The sequence below is a fragment of the Polypterus senegalus genome, chromosome 14, assembly GCF_016835505.1.
Source record: "Polypterus senegalus isolate Bchr_013 chromosome 14, ASM1683550v1, whole genome shotgun sequence".
Lineage (NCBI taxonomy): Eukaryota > Metazoa > Chordata > Cladistia > Polypteriformes > Polypteridae > Polypterus > Polypterus senegalus.
Genome location: NC_053167.1, coordinates 53,949,757 through 53,969,878, shown reverse-complemented (window position 1 = coordinate 53,969,878; position 20,122 = coordinate 53,949,757). Strand labels below are relative to the sequence as shown.

Here is a 20,122-nt window from a genome sequence, read left to right as displayed (position 1 = left end):
CTTTGGTACAAAAGGTTTTCACCAATAGTACAGTAAACCCCCAAAATTTGTGGGGGTTATGTTCCTAGAGCACCCGGGAATTATGAAAAACCGCAAATTTTAGATGTGGTTAAAAAATGCCTACTTTCATAGTTTAAACCCTAAATATGTCCAGAAAACACTTTAATTTCAAATTTAGCTTAATCCATTACCTAAAAATAAAGAATGTAAAGGTAAACCTGTATACTATACTGCTATGTCTCCTGCAGTGCTAGAATGTAAAATACAGATATTACTGCTATATGTACTGTAATTAATGCAAGCGCGTTTTCATTGCCAGAAGCCTTAGACGGTGCAGCTCGTTTTGGCGGCATCTTGGGGCTTTAACTCTTAAACTGCCACATACTTGTGGGTTAATGCATCCCTGGATGCCAAATACTTTTTTTGCTGTACTTGAAGTAAACGTCACAATTAAGGAAAAAGTGAAATTTTAATGGAATGCATTTTTTTTCATGCAAACAGCATCACAATTACTGCTACACTGATCATTTTAAACACTACTAATGAACTGTAAAACCTATTTAAAAAACTACTGGAACAATATGTACACAGTGCAACTGACGCCATGGCTAAATCACACACACTGGGGGCTTAGCCTCCCTGCTCGCCTCGCTCGTTAACCAGGCCCAGGCCTGTGCCATACACCAGCCAATTTGCATCTCTGCTGCTCGCGTTCTACAGAATATATATTGTAAAATGTGCTGAAAATGTCACTCGCGCTTACAAAATGCACTTTCCGTGCACACTGACTTTCCCAGTAATCTAACTCAATAGTGCAAAAAAGCGCATCAGGACTGGGAGCAAGATAAAAGAGAAAACATACATACATACATACATACATACATACATACATACATACATAAAAGTATTCTTCAAGACAACACCCCAAAAGGCACAGCTCAAAGCTTAAAAGAGGACAACACTGTTGTTGTCAGATATTTTGGGAATTTAAAGTTTTACAAGAAGCAGAATAGCGTGCACTGCAAATTCTGTTGAAAGTATGATCCCACAAAGACCTCTGATCACTAATACCAGTCCCACCTACATAAACAAATTGCTTCCATTAAGGAAAAAATTATATATTGCTGATAAGCAACATGATCTTATACAAGGCGGTGACTGAAGGTTTCTCCTCTTTGACCTAGTTCTTGTCACGTTTTTTGTTATAGCACATATAGTATTTTTCTAAACAGCTTACCTTTATACCAGTATCACAGGTGAGGTGGCATCTCTCCCCAGGCTCTAGGCAGGACCCAGACTTAACTGGAGTACAAGCCAAAGGCATGGGTAACTGACACCCACCTATAATCCTGGCTTACATTTAAATGAAAAATTAAGTTTTTTTTTTTTTATTCTCCTGATAGTATACTATATTGCAGACATAAACACTTGTGTCTCTGTCCACATGAAACAATTTTTCTCCAGGTGGTGTAATTTTGTTTGGCATTGGCGGATTTTCAAACTTGTTCATCTTAACATTTTCTGTGACTTCATTAATGGATTAATTCATGGTGTCAAATTTACTTTAAGAGAAAATTTACTTTATCTTGCATATTTTCCTTTTTTAACATTTTTATTTGCCAGATGGTTATTCCTATTAGTCACAGCAGTGGCTTTTGCCAAATCCTTTATGCACAAGCAGTGGAAACAACTTATTTGAACCACTGTTATAACTTGGTCCCTTCTCTAGCTTCTTGAAATTCTACAAAACATTATCTTTGCGACTGTGAAAGTAAAAAAAAAAAAAAAAAAATGCAGACAATTTATGAAGAAATTAATGGAAAATGTAGCAAGATAAATTGGTTTGGTGTCATGCTAAGAATGAATATTTACTTAGTATACCTTATAGTAAAAATGGTCTCATTGCTACATTATCTGTGTATTATTCTTCAGTTTTCCTTGACACGATAGTAGGTCAAATACATAAAATAATTTTAGCTTGAAGCCTCGTCACTGATTTTAAATCTCCATTAACTATCCTTTTTTTAAAACATTTCATTTTTTTAGAAATCAAGACTACAATTAACCTTAGAACAACATAAGCACCAACTAACAACACAGCATCACTTTGCAAAAGACTTGATGAAATACAGTGTCTATAAAAACTACTACAAATGCCACAAATTACAGCTCCATCTTAAAGTCTAGTACATGATATTGTAAACACTATGTATTTTATGTAATCTACAAACACATTCTATTATCACTAGGTATGCATCATTTATGTTTTTCTAAGGCAAATACAGATCACCAATTTCATGTTATTTAATCGGCTGATTCTAATTTTTATTTTTATTTATTCCTTTAAAAATCATTTACATGAAGCTCCTGCATAACCAGACACGTAAAAGCCTTATGTTTTGTATAAAAGAATTAGCTTTGGTATTTTTAACAATTAAACTATAGACCACAGGTGTTACCTGTTTGTTATTAACAAAATTAAATTCTATAGGCTTTATTGTACACAGACCATAAAATACTAAAGTAAATAAAATTCCCTTAAAATAAAATCATTTTTAATAACTATAAGCTTTCAAAGTAAATTTTTTCCATAATGTACTCAACTGAAACAAGACTTAATTAAATAAAAGTAGTTTTCACAATGTAACAGAAAAAAAAAAACACAAAAATGTATATATATATATTCATTCTCTTACACTAAATAATGGCAATTAAGCACTGCTTAAATGTAAATGTATATCAACTTGTATGATGTATTCATTGCTGTTAAAATATTCATCTAATATATTTATAAAGGTCTGTTTTTTTTCTTCAGTGCATCAGACATTCATAATTCTTGAGGTATAATTGTGCAGTACTTGTTTCTTACCAAAACATACACTGTATGACACAAATGAAAAACAGTACAAATCTTAAAAAAAAAAAACAACAAATGTATCAAATGTTCATAAGTTGTTTATCAAGAAGACATAAGACTAACATATTTAAAGAAACTAAGTAATAGGCATATTTTGCAGTTAAACTAACAAACCTACTATTTACTAAGCAGCTAATTCAAATTCTTGTTTATATGTTCTTTTTCAAATTAAAAATGTAAGCTGCTGCACTTAAAACAATCTCAATGTCCAAACAAATAGGAATAGTGTCTTTTTTAATGTGAAGGACAAAATTTAAGGTCTGAATTAATTAAATTAGTTTATCTTGCCATTTTGCCTAAAACCACAGGGTGACAATTCTATTTTTCTCCACTTTATTAAAAGTAAAGGCTAAAGCTCTCTGATAAAACAAAGGCCTTGACTGGTCTGTATTTACACTGCAGGAAGTTTGCTGCAAAAACAAAAACAAATAAAAAAAAAAAAAAAAAAGATATGCACTCAATTACCATAATTCTTTAAAATAAAGGAGCACTGCAACTAAGTTACCATAAAGCTAAGAAAAGCAGGGGATGAAAACATCAGATATTATCAATAATATTTTTGAATGAGTCACTGCTGCCAACACATTTAAAAACCAAAAGAATGATGACTTTATGCAAAAATAAAATGCTTCAACTTTCAAAACAGCTAAATTCCCATTTTCTAACTTGTTTCTGTTACTTGCTGATGGTGGCAATGTCACCCATCCACAGAAACTAAGTTTTTGGAATTTCTTATTTGTATTTTTTGTTTTAAATGCTGTTAATGGCACTACTGGAACTGTGTTTATTAAGAACCAGAAAATAAATATTACCATACTCTGTACCCTATGTCTTTCTAAAAGCTTATTGTGCATCATTTTCATCTATGTTCCAACAGCAACATTTCACATCATTCAACATCATAAGAATGATTTTCTAAAAGGTTGCAGGGTCTGGATTTCCCCATTCCTTCCTGGCAGACATCTGTTGAGAATGTTTCCATTTGTGTTTTTATGGGATAGAAGCACACCTGTGATTAAACCAGTTGCCTATTTTGATCACCAAAAATATTATGCAGTGCTTCTATCAGAAGCATGTGGCACAAATCAACCCAAGAAAATACGCCACTATCTCACATGGTTTTGCAATTCCCCCTTAAATGTTACAAATATATTACAGCATTCACTAATGAAACTGCACTGATTTAAATGAGCTGCATACAAATTTAATTGCTGTGTATTAAGTGAGCTGCATTAAACTATGCTGATATGCATCTCATAATTTAAACAAAATCAAATGTTAAATGTATGGATTGCATATTAATGTATTACCTGTTTTGTTTAATAAGTCAATATGTCCTTGATCTAAAATAGATCATGTTTGAATAGTTTGGGACCAATCCAAAAAAATCCCCTTTAAAAAATTCAAAATTGATGTGGGACACAATTGCTCACTACTGTTTCAAAGTGAAATAATAATTTTAATTAATTTTAATCTGATGCAAATCAAATGTCAATGGTGAGCAAGCCTTATAATGCATATTTTATGCTTGACTGAAAGACTAGGGAAGTAGGGCAAAGAAAGTCAAAATCATCTACAGTAATAATTTGCCACTTTTCCTGGCATTAGAGACCATCAGTGATATGTAAAGATTAGATCTGTGAATCTGAAAAAAATGTGTTCATCTCATACAACAAATAAAAATCAATTAACTTCATAGCCAGCATACAATATAAATGTTATACAGTAGATTGAGATACACTGCAAGCCTCATGTAATCTATGCAAAATGTTTATATTATTTCTTACCTAACTTAGTATTCGACTCTTATGTAGAGGAGCTATTGTCCAGGGTGAAAGGCAAATTCACAATATAGTGGTTTTAAAAACAAGTTATATCTGCAAAAAAAAAAAAAAAAAGTTAAAAAAATACGTAAAACATAGCAATACACAGCTGGACATGAGAAAGCAAATTTCAAAATGTTACTCTCAAAGTTAAACTACTTATCCTATTTTTAAATGTGCATCTCTCCTGAGGGTTAAAAGAATGGGCCAATAGTCAATTAACAGTTTCATTACACTATATTTACAAAAGCATACTAAAGTACATAAAGTTGGTGTAATCATTTCTGCATTATGCAAGAAATAACTATGTGAATATAAACTGCAACATGAATTGAATCTTAAAGAGGTAACATAAATAAAATATATTTCTGCCTATTTCCTATTGCTTATAAGGCACTGCCAGAGAGAAAAGAGTTCACCCATAGAGTGGGTCAAAGACCAGCTAAAAGGCAAATAAGAAACAAAAAAACATAAAAGTCTGGCAAAAACTACAAATTATAATTTCAAGTGGTAAAAAACTGAAGGAATTATTGCTTTCAATAGCATCCATGCATAAAACTGAGAAGAAAAAATAAAGATTAAAACAATATTAGCTCTTGATCAACATATTAAATTTAAAGATGAAGCATTGTTATAAATGGAAGCAAACAACCGAGTTTCATTTTGCTAAGAAGGCATTGTACTTTATAGAAAAAGAGGTTACTTCTCGATTACATGAAGAGAGAGCTGTAGAGACTCCTTAACTTCATTATTTCAATCAATCAAACAAGAGAAAATGGAAGGAAGAAACTCAAGGTACAACAGCAAATAGGACTACTGAAAAAGAGAACACTCAAAACACAAAAAACTATGAATATGACAGTATTATCAATTATCAAAGCTGCGGGAAAAAAACCCAAAACATGCCTCTGAGTTAGAAAAGGATCACTGAGATAATTCTTGAGGGATGCGTTTTATACAGTTTAATTTGTCTTGTGTATTAAGGGTTCTCTTTGAAGGAGAGAATATGTTGTCACTATGTTTACACTGTATATCTTGTTACATGTTCATGTCCATTCATTTCTTCCACTTTAAGTATGCAGGAGGCAATGCACTATAGTAAAGACAATAAGATCTGTAATTAAGTGCACCCGTTAAACTCAGGTTCCAGTTAAGTTTACAGGTGATATTAAAATGCTCCTTTTCACAGATGTTTTTAATGGTTTAATCACCCTTCTTACCTTAATTAACCCTTTTAATATTTTTTACTCTAAACCAGGGGTCCTCAAACTGTGGCCCGCAGGCCGGATACGGCCCTCCAAGGTCATTAGCGTCGGCCTGGGGGAGGTGATGCGCTGGGGTCAAGAATGCACCGAGCCGAGCCACCATCACCACGCTGAGGCAGACAGATAGTAGCCAGGGGCAAGGACGCGCCAAACTGAGCCACCATCATTACGCTGAGGCAGACAGGTAGTAGCCAGGCACAGGGCAGGGTCTACTCTCCCTGTGTCACTTAGCTGCTTACACAACAGCAGGCCAAAATTAGTCAGTTGCTCACACCCGGGCCTGACCGGAGCCTCATAGCACCAACTGCACCAACAAAAAGTGTGTGGATTCATTACCTCCTGCTGCCCAGTACCCAGAAACACAGGCCAGCAGCAGACATGAAATCTATGTGCATCCACCCCAAAGAATAATAGCCAATGTGCATCCTTTGGAAAAAATTATGTCAAGGAAAAGAAAAATTTACGCAGGATATTCAAAGAACAGTGGAAGTACGATTACTTTTTGATGATTTGCAAGGAGAGAGCCGTTTGTCTGGAATGCCAGGAGTTCAGTGGCTGTGTTCCAAGGAATACAATTTGCGTCGACACTACGAAACTCGACATAAGACTAATATGATTGTTTGGTCGGACAAGTGAGAGAAGACAAAATCTCGATCCATTAATTATTTAACCCGCTATATCCTAACTATAGGGTCACGGGGGTCTGCTGGAGCCAATCCCAGCAAACACAGGGCGCAAGGCAGGAAACAAACCCTGGGCAGGGTGCCAGCCCACCGCAGAAAGACAAAATATTAAAACTGAAAAAATGGATTGACAACTCATCAAAATGCTTTTGTGAAGCAGAAGCAGCTAAATATTTGATCACTGCAAACAAGTTTTCAAGTTGCCAAGCTAATAGCACACACTGACAGACCATTCGTAAAGGAAGAATTTGTTAAAGAATGCCTTCTTTCTGTTGCCAAAGAGATATGTCCAGAAAAGGCTGATTTATTTCGTACAGTGAGTTTTTCAGGACCTACAATTACACAAACGATTGAAGAAATGGGGGACAATTTGCATCAAAATTTGCAAAACTCAAAAAACCTTTGCTATTTTTCGATGGCACTCGACGAAAGCAATGATGTTCGTTATTCTACACAATTTCTAATTTTCATTCATGGGATAAATGATCATTTCAAAGTCACAGAAGTCACAGAGGAGCTTGCTGCATTGCAAAGCATTAAAGGAACAACAGGAGAGGATATCTATGAAAAGGTTTGCCAAACTGTGAATGATTTGGAGCTGGACTGGGCAAGACTAAGCAATGTGACAACTGATGGTGGTCCTAGCATGGTGGGGTCTATAAAAGGAATGGTTGCACGCATTAACCAAGAGATGGACAAACACAACCATTCACATCCAATAGCCATACACTGTCTCATCCACCAAGATGTGCTGTGTTATAATCACTGAAATGCGACTCTGTCGTGAAATTTGTGGAGTCCTGTGTTAACTACATTAGGGCTCATGCACTAAACCACAGACAGTTTCAGGAATTTCTGTCTGAGCTTAATGTTGCCTATGAAGATATTCTGTACAACGCAGAAGTCTTTTGGCCAAGTCGAGGGAGAGTTTTGAAATGTTTTCATGACTTACTTCCATGGGTTTCAGCTTTTCTGCTTTTAAAAAACAAAAGTACCAGAGCTTAAAGATGCAGAATGGAAATTGCACCTTGAAACTCTGGCAGATTTAACAGAGCTACTCAACAGTTTCAATTTGCAACTTCAACGAAAGTGGAAGCTCATCTGTGATATGCATTCACATGTGAAACCATTTGAAGTAAAATTGGGTATCCTCATTAAACAAGTGAAGGAGGTAAACTTCTGCCATCTCCCCACTACTCAAAAGCTGTTGGCCGAGAAACCAACAGTTGCATTCTCAAACAAATAATTTGTGGATTCATTTGAAATGTTGCAAACGTAGTTTCAAATTAGATTTGAAGAGCTTCATCTCCATGAACAGGGCATACAGCTTTTCCAGAATCCATTTTCTGTTGACATTGAAATTGTTGATCCGATTTACCAAATGGAACTGGCTGAACTACAGAATTGCGACTCTCTGAAAGACACACTCAAGTCAAGCAGCCTTACTAATTGCTATGCATCTCTCCCCTCTGAGACCGATCGTAATCTCGGGAACCATGCACTTAAAATGGCAACCATCTTTGGCAGCACCTATGTCTGTGAACAGACATTTTCCTGAAAGAAACATCTGAAATCTCCAACCAGATCCAGACTAACTGATACACACTTGCAACACTGGTTATGACTGGCAGTGACAAACTTAGAAACGGACATTGACTATCATCAGCCAAAAGCAGGCCCCCACTTCTCATTGAAATACTGGTAAGTTTATGTTGGTTAAAATTGTTCTTCATTTTAAATATTGTATTGTTCTTTCATGTTTTTGCACTACAAATAAGATATGTGCACTATGCATGGGAATTCATTCATGTTATTATTTTTTTTCAAACTTTAGTCTGGTCCCCAAACAGACTGAGGGACCGTGAACTGGCCACCCTGCTCCATACCATAACTCAAAATCCACTCCTTACTTTATATTCCAAGAATATACATGAATACAGTAAAAAGAAAGCATCTCTAACTATAGTGCCACCAAACTCTGGAATAACTTGCCAAGAAATCATATCACAGTTATGGTCAAGGCTAGGGTTACCAGATTAGAAAATTAGAAATACAGGACACTCTTAAAATCTATATATACCCTGTATCTATCTATATCCATCCATATATATCTATCTATCTATATCTATCTATCTATATCTATTATATAAATTTATACATGCCCCCTACACACCCAGACCAATGTATTATATAAAAGTAGAAACAGAAGTTTAAAACATAAAGCAAGGATTTTAATGGGTGATGAGGAAAACAAAAGTAAAATCCTTTGAAAATTATTTAATACAAGCTAAAAAAAAAATTCTGTAAAAGTGAAATCATTTGGAAATATTTATTTAATACAGACAAAAGAGAAATAATATTATTTAATACAGGCAGTTAGAAAAAATGTGGCCAGAGGCAAGTAGTAACAACACACTTTGTTAACACTATATTTTGTAATACTGATATAGAACAGCAGCGCAACTGGACAGCGAAACGGAAACAGTGTTGCTGTCCTCAGCCAACCATAGCAACTGAACAAGTTGCAAACAGGCAGCAAACACTAGTTTCCTCATTACATTTGGGTTTTTTTTCATCAAGCAAATCTGAGAAAAGTATAATTACTTATAAAGTTATAACTAAGTACCGTAAGAAGGTAGTGAAAATATATTTTTATTACAAAATTTGAAAATGAACTAAATTCGGGACATTTGGGTGTCCCTGAAAGGTCAGTACATGTGGGACAGGGAACAAAATTATCAAATATGGGACATGTCCCGTATATAAGGGGCGTCTAGCAACCCTAGTCAAAGCTGAAAACTAATTATTGTAATAAAGCATTTGGGTTTGCGCCAGTCACACTTTTTATTTTTTAAAAATGGTATTAATTGCATTGCTTAGCAGTTTTTAAAAGGACTACTTCAATAGTTTAAATGATAATGCTATTTTTCCAAATTCATGGCATGCTTTCCTCTGCCCCCAGTCAATTGTTTTGTTAAGTAGAGTAATATTTAAATATCAAAAAAGAATCTCCCAAAACACATCACAACTGCATTAGGGCTGGGTAATATATTGAATGTTAAATAAAATTCGCAAAGTCTCCACCGTTCCTCAGACATATCCATGTTAATTGGGCACATTTCACAGATTAAAATCCAAGTTATACAACATCTAAATATAAAACACATTACTACTTTTTAAAAGGCCATTCAGACAAGTGAACACATCATTTAAGTCCTCGTCCATCCATTTCATATGTTATCTGCTACTAAAAACATAACAAGCAGGAATAAAAAGAGCAACCTTAAGGGTAGCTAAAGTCTACATAATGTTTATCTTTAGTTATAAATTACCTTTCACACCTTTAAAAATGTTATCTGGCAGCATTTGTGATATGCGCTGTCCTTGTGCCTTGAGATAAATGCAAATTATTTTACTACAGATTATGTTAATTGTTGGATTTGTCTTGCAATTCTGTTATAAGAATTGGTGAATACATTTTCAAAACTTTAATCTTGAGCTATCAAAAATATAGTCAAGATATTGTATTTTACTCATCTTTGACATAATGAAACAGAACAGTTAAAACTATTTTTTTAGACCACATATACAAAATAAATCTCAAGACTAAAGAACTGAATACTTTATATTTAGAAAATAGGCAATAAATTAGATATACTATCGCTCTTTATGCTTAATTTTGTGACTCTCTGATCAGAGTCAGAAAAAGCAAATATAGTACAGTACCAAATATACACTTTGGAAACATTACAAATGTAAATCATAAAAACATATACACAATATACACATACAGTATACATGTATTATGCAATGTGAATTATGTGATAATTAAACGTGAAAACATGTTAATTGAGAAGTTTCGTTGAGTCACAGGTATTTGTTATATTGTTAAACACAATTGTTTAACACTCTGGAGGAAAAAAAAAACAGTTTTCTTTGCTAATATTTCATATTACTGTGAGAAAGTACACCAGGTTTTAGAATTTGTATACAGTGCATGTTTATATGGTGCCAATCTTCAAAGCTTTAAGGTGCACTGAGAACATATCAAACATCACATTCAGGTTCACAATAACAACAATATCAATTTAAGGCCCTTATCATCCAGCCAAATATAGTATCCAACAGAGCACTTAACCAAATATTTCCAATTCAAGAAATCAATCTAATCCGAATATGGATCAAATCTGGGCACCAGTCTGATTTTTCCTTAAGTATTTAATAATATTTTAGTAAAAATGCACATGCTTTGAATGCTGTCAGCATGCAACTGGATTATACAACACAAGTAACATGAAACTTATTTTCATAAACTTCTAAATATTGCTTGCTGTTCAGTATTGGTCCCATGCTGGTCATCAATAAACTTAGTGATCTCTGTTCTCTATGAAAACATGAAATTAAAATATTTTTCTCAGCCATAACTACAATCACAAAGAAAAGAAAATATACAAAATAATTATATATATTTTTTTTTCTGGGGGGTGAAGTACTACTTTAAAAAACTTGAGGCAGTACATCATATGGCGATTTATGGCTGGCCAAGTTGAAGCCATTCATATTTGCAGCCGACAGGCATACAAAAACAATAGGGTAGTTGCAAAACCAGCCACTAAAGGCTGCAAAAGCCAAATGCCTTTTGTTTATTATGTACTTATTACAGCACTGCCAGCAACAGGACTTGAATTGATGGATGATACATTCTGCATAGAAGCACTGAAAGAGGTGGTGATGAAGCTACAGAGATAGAATTATCTTGGCTGACTGCCTTCATGTACTGATGCTACAACCATGAAAGGTCACCAACAAGCAATGAGTATAAAAAATATTATATATCACATTGAGTCTTTTCAGCACTGATGCCAAGCAGCATCTATTTAGAAGCCATATTTCTTGTAACTGGCAGGTACTTTTTGTGTCCGGTCAATACAGAAGGTTCAAACTTTTTCCTTTCATTAAGAAGATAGCAATGACTTGTTAATAGTAACAAATTCTTTGCTGTTTTTATTTCAAAGGGTCTCCTATGTTTTCTGACTCTTGGAGGGACATAACACTAGAATTCCTTAAGCCTACGAAAAAAAGTCGTAATGCTGGGCCACCTTAATTTCTCTCGCACCTCCTCATTAGTGCCTTTGTCATGAAAATGTGTTGATTGGCACTAGCAGCAAGCAGCCCGCTCACTAATCCTCCCACCGAGGCAGCTGAAGCCAACTCAGATGCTAAAGTCTCTATCTGGCAATAAGGTGTTTGAAATTGAAAAAGACTGAAAAATACATCATTATTCGGAATACATATATTTCATTTTATTCCGTGTTTACGATATGGGTAAATGCAGGATGACAGGAAATGTGAGGCAAGAAATGTTGAACACATAACTAAAACAGAAAAGTTTTCATCTTAATTTTAAATAAAATTTAAATTTATTTATTTTGTCTTTTTTCTCTTTCGTCATCATGCTAAAGCACTTTGAGCTGCATTATTTGTATGAAAATGTGCTATATAAATAAATGTTGTTGTTGTGTTTTACTATAATAATGACATGTAGTATATAATGTGTGAAGACTTAAGTCCAAATATCAAACAAACACTTTCACAAAAGGTATCATAAAACAAGTGCACTTTTATTCTAGAATATAATCAAAGAAAAAAAAAAAGCATTCAACTTTTGCATAGTGTTGTCAATGTGTAAAAACCCAAGTCCGAATATCAAGTGACAGATAGTTGACTCTCTGCTCAGCTAGTGCAGAGGTAAGAACTGCTGCCTCTTAATCAAGAAGTTGCGGGTTCGAGCCAGGATTCTCCCCATTTGAGTAGTGAACTGCTATTATTTATATTATATAATAAAAACACACATTTGATTTCAGTCTGTAACACCTGGTGTACATTTTTACTACTTTTAAAAGTTAGCATTTTTTTTAAATTTAGTTTTATTCTCTCAGTCACGTTCACGTCCTCCCCAATCTTATACTGTACTGTTAGTTTTCAGATAAAGACGTGGTAGAACAAACTTGCCTCTCCCTCTCTGAGTTGATGCAGTTTTCTTCCATTCTTTTCACAACAGCAGCAATGACCACAGTTGGTGCTGTGGCTGATGCCTGGGCAGAACTATTTGCTCTACCGAAATCAAATATATGATGCCCCTGTGACCACTATCAGACTATTACGAAGCATTTATGTTTTGACAAGAAGGACATCCGTGCAGAATGTATGAACAACAACAGATTTGCTGCAATCTTGGACATCTGGTAATGTTTTGTTGAGTACTGTGTTTTTACTGTTGATGAGCAACTGTTTCCAAACAAGGTCCATTGTTGTTTCATGAATTACATCTCAACCAAGTCTGACACATTTTGCTTAAAGTTTTAGATTGCTCCAGATTTGGAGGCAAAGTACATGTGCCATGCCATTCCTTATTTAGGAAAAGATTCCAGTCGTTCCATGGGAGAAACACTTCGAGACTGTGGTCATAAAGCTTACGGCAAAATGGTAACGTACAACTTCTTCACATTGCTTTCACTGCACTACAACACAACTCTGCTAGGCACCATAAATAAAGTGGGACTTTCACGTGCAGCTAAAGTCACTTCAGTACACGAGCAGTTCTCAACGCTAGTGTTTAGATCTGGCAGTGCCATGCTGATGGTGTATGCACCCAAAAAGAAGTAGTCTGTCTGCATTCTCATTACCAGGCATGTCAAACACGCGGCCCGCAAAAGAAATCTGTGCAGCCCACATGACAGATCCTAGTTAGCACTAAACTTGTACAAAATGATTACTATTGTTTGTGATTGAATCATTCTGCATCTTCGGTGTTACTTATTGACTTTTCTTACTTCTGCCTTATGACAAAAGCACGTTTTCCCTTGGTATTACAGTACCGGAAACGTCATCTGCTAGTATAGTTGCAGCTGCGAAGTTGCAACTAAAGTGATAGGCTGCGGTCCGCGGTCCGGTAATGGGAACTGCCAGCAACGGAAACTCACTTAGTGAAGGGCTACAGCAAAAAGGCTGCCCTCTTCACTGAGGACACTTTTCAGAACGCTAGGCGGGCGGGGCTTTGCAGTGGCGCAGAAAGAGGAGAGAGACCACTGTGAGAGAGTACAGTATTACAACAAGTATTTATGTTTCTGACAGTTTCCCCATATGACACAAGTCCACAGAAATCTCGTTACTACGAAGTACATTCAGTAGCAGATACTTTCGTTACAATGAAGTGACCTTGAAAAGCTTGAATGAATCATCCAGAGAGCAGTTAGTTCTGTGGTCACAGCTGAGTTGTGGACATTTGCACAACAACCCCCAAACAGAAACACTGTAAAAAAAATGTTCTTTCTTCAAACTTTCCCCGTACTGTTTTTTTGCTGTTTTTGTTTTGTGTGCTTTTAAGTGATACCTTTTCCTTATTGCTCGTCAACATTTGAAAAACATCCATTAGAATTTAACTTATTAGCACCCTTCTATAGAAATGGCATACTTGTTATATGCAAAAAAAAAAGAAAAATTTTGGTTTGCAAACGTATGCGAACTGCTGCATTTGAAGGCGCCGAAAAAGCCGTTTTTATGTGGATGCAGTGATGCTTGTTCAAAAAACATTCCTATTAATGCGGCACTCATTCAAGAATATATTAGGTTTTTAAACTCTCTTGGGACCTGGACAAACAAACAACCTCTTCTGCAGCAATAGCGTTTCTGGGTATGGGGGTATCCCAGATCCCAAAAGAGTTCAGAAACCTCAAAATATGAAGAAGAAGAAGAAGAAGAAAAGGATGATTTGGCTTCTGATTGATAACTGTTTTGACCACAACATGCTTCTGCACTTAGATAATGTTCACGTTGCATTCCTCCCACCCAATTGCACAGCAGTGCTTCAGCCATTGGATTTGGGCATCATTCGCACCCTCAAAATGTATTATCGCAAGGAAAAGCTGAGGAAAAAGTCTCATCAGCATAACTTGTAGAAAGGAAAAGATTAAACTAACGCGAAAGAAGCTGTGGAAGCTGCTTCCATTTCCAACATTCTATCTTTGTGATGCACGTTTTCTGCAGTGACAGCAACCAAAACGAGATTACGGAGTAGAGTGAACATAAGCAACACACTTCGCGTGTCACTGTCTTCCATCCACCCCAGATGGGATCGTCTGGTTGCAGCAAAACAAGCTCAGGGCTCTCACTGATTCTGCATTATGGTAAGCTGTATATTTTCTATTACTAAATTATAACTTAATAATAATAGAAATGTAATGTAAATTGTGTATAAAACTGCCCTACGAACCCTCCAATAATCACCCCATAAACTGCAACCTCTAACAACCCACCGGTCCCTGGAAAAATTTGCTTCTAGTAAAGCGTTCCTTGGTGTCAAACAGGTTGCAGACCGCTGGGCTACACTACTGGCTGGGCTGCCGAGACTGGCCACTGGGCAGAACTGACCATCACGAGTAGTAATAGCTCGCATATTATCACTTTTTTTGCTCTAGTTTTATGTAATTTTGGGCTAGTATTGTAATGAACAGCTAGTGCAGACTACAGCTGAAGATCTGAAGTGGACGCAAGAAATTTGAGTTGTTTATTAACATATTTTTGTGATTTTCAGTTTGTAAAATTAGTGTAGGTCAGGGGGCTTTTTGCATATCGGCTTATTTTACAATATAAACTTTGAAGTAAACTCAGTAAAGTTAATTTGATTTTTGAAGGATTTGTTTTCCAACATGTATTACTGAGCAATGAATTCAGTGAGCATTTTGCAATTTCAGTTCACACGAACAGGCCTTTATGCTGTTTATGTCACCATACTCTTACAACATTGAGAATGCGCCTGAGAATATCCAAATGGAGTTGATTGAACTGCAGTCAGATTCTATTCTGATGGCAAAATACAACGAAGTTGGTGTGCCAGGCTTGTATGCTTACCTGCCTCCCTCGTATGTGCAGATCCATAGGTTGGCATCGAGAGTACTGTCTATGTTTGGAAGCACTTACCTTTGTGAGCAATTGTTTTCGTTAATGAATGCTACCAAAACCCCGCATCGCTCAAGACTTACTGTCGAGCACCTTTCATCCCTCATAAAAGTTGCAGCTGCACAGGATTTCAAGCCTGATATTGACAAACTGGTTACTAAATAGAGATGCCAAGTGTCGGGACAAAAGAAATAAATCTCACACTGTAAGACTCCTATATAAACAATGAATATAATATAACGAATATAATATAATAATATAAGGACCTAGCTAAGAGGCTAAGACTCTAATTGTACGCTGTTGTACGGAGATTGTATGGAAATAAATTGCTTTTCTTTAAACTTTAAGTGTTACATTTTTTAAAGATTTCAGTATTGGAAAGAAAGCTACAGTAACTTTGTATAATAGTATTTGTTACAGTGCGGCCCGCTGACGCACATATGGCAGTCGAAAAGGCCCACCAATGGTAGCGAGTTTGACATGCCTGCTCATTACCATGCACCATAATGTGGAGCTTGGGCAAGATTAGAAAAAGAACCATCATGTTCAAATGACAACTCATGTTCATATGACACAGTGCTTTCAAATACTGACATTTTCATGCATGAATGTTTGTGTGCATGCATGAGAGAAACAGAGAAGACTGGAAGTTGTTTAAGTGGTTACTGGAATATAAAATAAACATTTTCACAAAGGTATAACAAAACAACTGTGCTTTTATTCAAGAATAAAAAAAATTCAAGTGGCAACAAGATACCGTGAAGAAATGATTCACCAGCATTTGTATGTCTGCTTATATCCCTTCAGCACTATCTTTTACAGGTAGCAAAAATTTACACAGGGTGTTACAGACTGAAATCAACTGTATGTTTTTATTATATGATAGTAATAATAACAGCAGCTCACTACTCAAAGCGGGAATAACACGGACTCAAACTCACAAGCTCTTGATTCCAAGATAGCAGTTCTTACCTCTGCACCAGCCAACTAGACACGTTGGCTGATATTTGGCCTTAGGTTTTTACTCATTGACAGCAACATGTAAATTAAATGATTTTTTTTCTTTGGGTTTACTCTTGAATAAAGGTGCACTTGTTTTGTTATATCTTTTGTAAAAGTGTTTATTTGAAATTTGGACTTAAGTCTTCACACATTATACACTTCACATCTGAATTATGTCATTATTATACTAAGACAAAACATTTTCTGTTTTAGTTATGTGTTCAACATTTCTTGCCATCCTATATTTACCCAGATCATTGTAGATACGTAATACACATGAAATTTATTTATCCCAAAAAACGACATATTATTTACCCAATACAATTCCAAACACCTGACTGCCAGATAGAGAGACGTCTGAGTTGACTTCAGCTGCCTCCGTGGGAGGAGGAGTGAGTAGGCTGCGTGCTGCCAGTGCTGATCGACACATTTGCAAGACACTGATGACAAGGTGTGAAGGAATTTAATATGGCCCAACATTATGGCTTTTTTTCGCAGGCATGAGAGATTCTAGTGTTAAGGTTTGTTTTGGTCAGCAGTTTCGCCTTTTTATAGTAGTTATATTTTTTCTGACCTTACTTGGAAATTCAGTTTAGTTTTAGTTTTCATTCATCATGTATTTTTAGTTTTAATTTAGTTTTTATTTTACAAAGACATTTCTATTTTATTTTTACATATATATTAGTTTCAGTTTTAGTAATTATGGTATGGTTAAAAAGCTTATATGGAGTTTAGTTTTTGTGTCACAATGAGACAGAACTGTACACCTAACAGGTTTGGATACGAGTTAATGTTAGTGGAAGCTTACTACATTACACAACACAGTTAACTATTTGGTTTTGTTTTTGTCTGATAAAAACAAGCATAATCAAAACCAGGTACTGAATATGAACAATTTAAAACAATTTTATAATTTTTTAAATATTTTTAATGTCATTTGTGCCGAAAAAATCTGTGCGGACTGTTGGCACTTTTTTCCTTTTATTGCCAAGAATGGGTCAATTTGTAATGAAATTTAGGTGAATATTAAGGTATGAGGGTTTTTTACTCTAAATGTCTACAGCACACAACATACCCTGCTCCAACAGCAGTGACCTTATAATGATTGCATTCAAAAATCTCAAATACTGGGGCTTTTTATTTTCTACCAGCCATATTGATCTCTGATTCCATCTTAGGTACAAACAATTATTAGACAAAATTTTGCCACCCGCAAGCCTGAAAAGATCAAAAATCAGAAAACAGAATGGACTGTGTTCTAACAGGTGTGATCATGAAAATCACAGGGGCTCTCACCACATGAGGCCAGGAATTGTCGTGCACCAGGAGCCACTGTACCAGCATAGGGTCTGACAATGGGTCCAAGGATTTCATCCTGATACCTAATGGCAGCCAAGGTGCCTTTGTCAAGCCTGTAGCGGTCTGTGTGACCCTCCATGGATATGCCTCCCCAGACAATCATTAACCCACCACCAAACTGCTCATGCTGAATGATGTTACAGGCACCATAATGTTCTCCATGGCTTCTCCAGACCCTTTCACTTCTGTCACGTTGCTTAGGGTGAACCTGCTCTCATCTGTAAAAAGCACAGGGCACCAGTGGTGCATCTGCCAATTCTGGTATTCTATGGCGAATGCCAATCGAGCTGCATGCTGCTGGGCAGTGAGCTCAGGGCCCATTAGAGGACATGGGGCCCTTGGGTCACCCTCATGAAGTCTTTCTGGTTGTTTGGTCAGAGACATTCACACCAGTGGCCTGCTGGAGGTCATTTTGTAGGGCTCTGGCAATGCTCATCCTGTTCCTCCTTCCCCAAAGGAGTAGATACTGGTCCTGCTGATGGGTTATGGACCTTCTATGGCCCTCTCCAGCTCTCCTAGAGTAACTGCTTGTCTCCTAGAATCTCCTCCATGCCCTTGAGACTGTGCAAGGAGACACAGCAAACCTTCTAGCAATGACACGTATTGATGTGCCATCCTGGAGAAGTTGGACTACCTGTGCAACCACTGTAAGGTCCAGGTATCGCCTCATGCTACCAGTAGTGACACTGACTGTAGCCAAATGCAAAACTAGTGAAGAAACCGTCAGAAAAGATGAGGAGGGAAAAATGTCAGTGGCCTCCACCTGTTAAACCATTCCTGTTTTGGGGGTCATCTCATTGTTGATTCTCTAGTGCATCTGTTGTTAATTTCATTAACACCACAGCAGCTGAAACTGATTAACAACCCCCTCTGCTACTTAACTGACCAGATTAATATCCCATAAGTTTCACTGACTTTATGCTATACTCTGATTAAAAAGTGTTCCTTTAATTCTTTTGAGCAGTATATACTGTATATATATATATATATATATATATATATATATATATATATATATATATATATATATATATATATATATATATACACACACACACACACACACATAAATATATACATATACAAATTTACATATGTACTGTATATACACATATATATACATATCTACAAATATATATCTACATATATATATTAGGGGTGGGACTCGATCAAAAAAATTAATCCAATTAATTAGAGGCTGTGTAATAATTAATCTTGATTAATCGTATGTAATCACACATGAAAATCTGCCCCAAATCGCAAATGTTTTTTTTTTTTAATTTAAAAGGGTTTTAGTGGGCTTACAGAATCAAATAATAGACATGGACATGAATATTGTAAACTCAAGCTCTTTTAATTTCTGGAAAAAAAAAAATGCTTTTAAACTGCATTTCAATTCAAAACAGAAACATAAATATCATCCCTGGCTGAAATTGGGCAGACTTAAAAATAAAGTGGTAGTTTAAGTACCTTAAGTACATTTTCAGAATGGTATTGTCTTTAAATAATAATAACCAAAATTTCAACATAAAGTACTTTTTTAAGAAAAAAAACTGCAAGTCAGAAACATAAAAGTTAATTTGACCAACTTAATCTTTAAACTCTGAGTAACTTTAACCAAAATTATTTTGTAAATTAGGCTAAAACAGTGTGATTATTGAACATTTTGTAATTAGATGTAATTAGAATTACTAACGGTCACGGAAGTCCAATGATCCCCAGTAAGAGCCACAAAGTCCGCTTTCTGTAATGCAGATAATTTTGCTTGCACAAAACCATGCTTTTATCAAGGCTTCGGTCAGGTAGTCTTTTGAAATGAAATTTTCCTCCGATCAGTCGTAGGAACGCGCTTTATTCCGACTCTAACATTTTTGTAGCTGTGATGTGTGCATCAGTGTAATCGATGTACCAGGAAATCATGCATTGACAAAAGTTCCCCTTTGCTTGGAATTGAAAGTGTGATTAAATGCATTATTTTTTTTAACGTGATATGGAGTACATGCATCGAAGCTTCTCAGCTGTGCTTGTGCTAAGAAAAGGAAACATTTTAAAAATAACGTAACACGATTCTGCGTTAACCGCATATTTTTTCATACGTCCCAAACCAAGGAGATG

General features: G+C 35.7%; 1 protein-coding gene across 7 annotated transcripts in view; it reads right to left on the bottom strand.

Annotated features, from left to right (window-relative positions):
• Positions 1–20,122, bottom strand: part of ncoa3 (nuclear receptor coactivator 3) — a 273,711-nt gene that overhangs the window by 126,969 nt on the left and 126,620 nt on the right. For all 7 annotated transcript variants that reach the window (XM_039734693.1, XM_039734687.1, XM_039734686.1 and 4 more), the window contains one exon: positions 4,705–4,794. The gene's annotated coding sequence lies outside the window, so the exon portion shown is untranslated. The remainder of the gene's footprint in view (positions 1–4,704; positions 4,795–20,122) is intronic.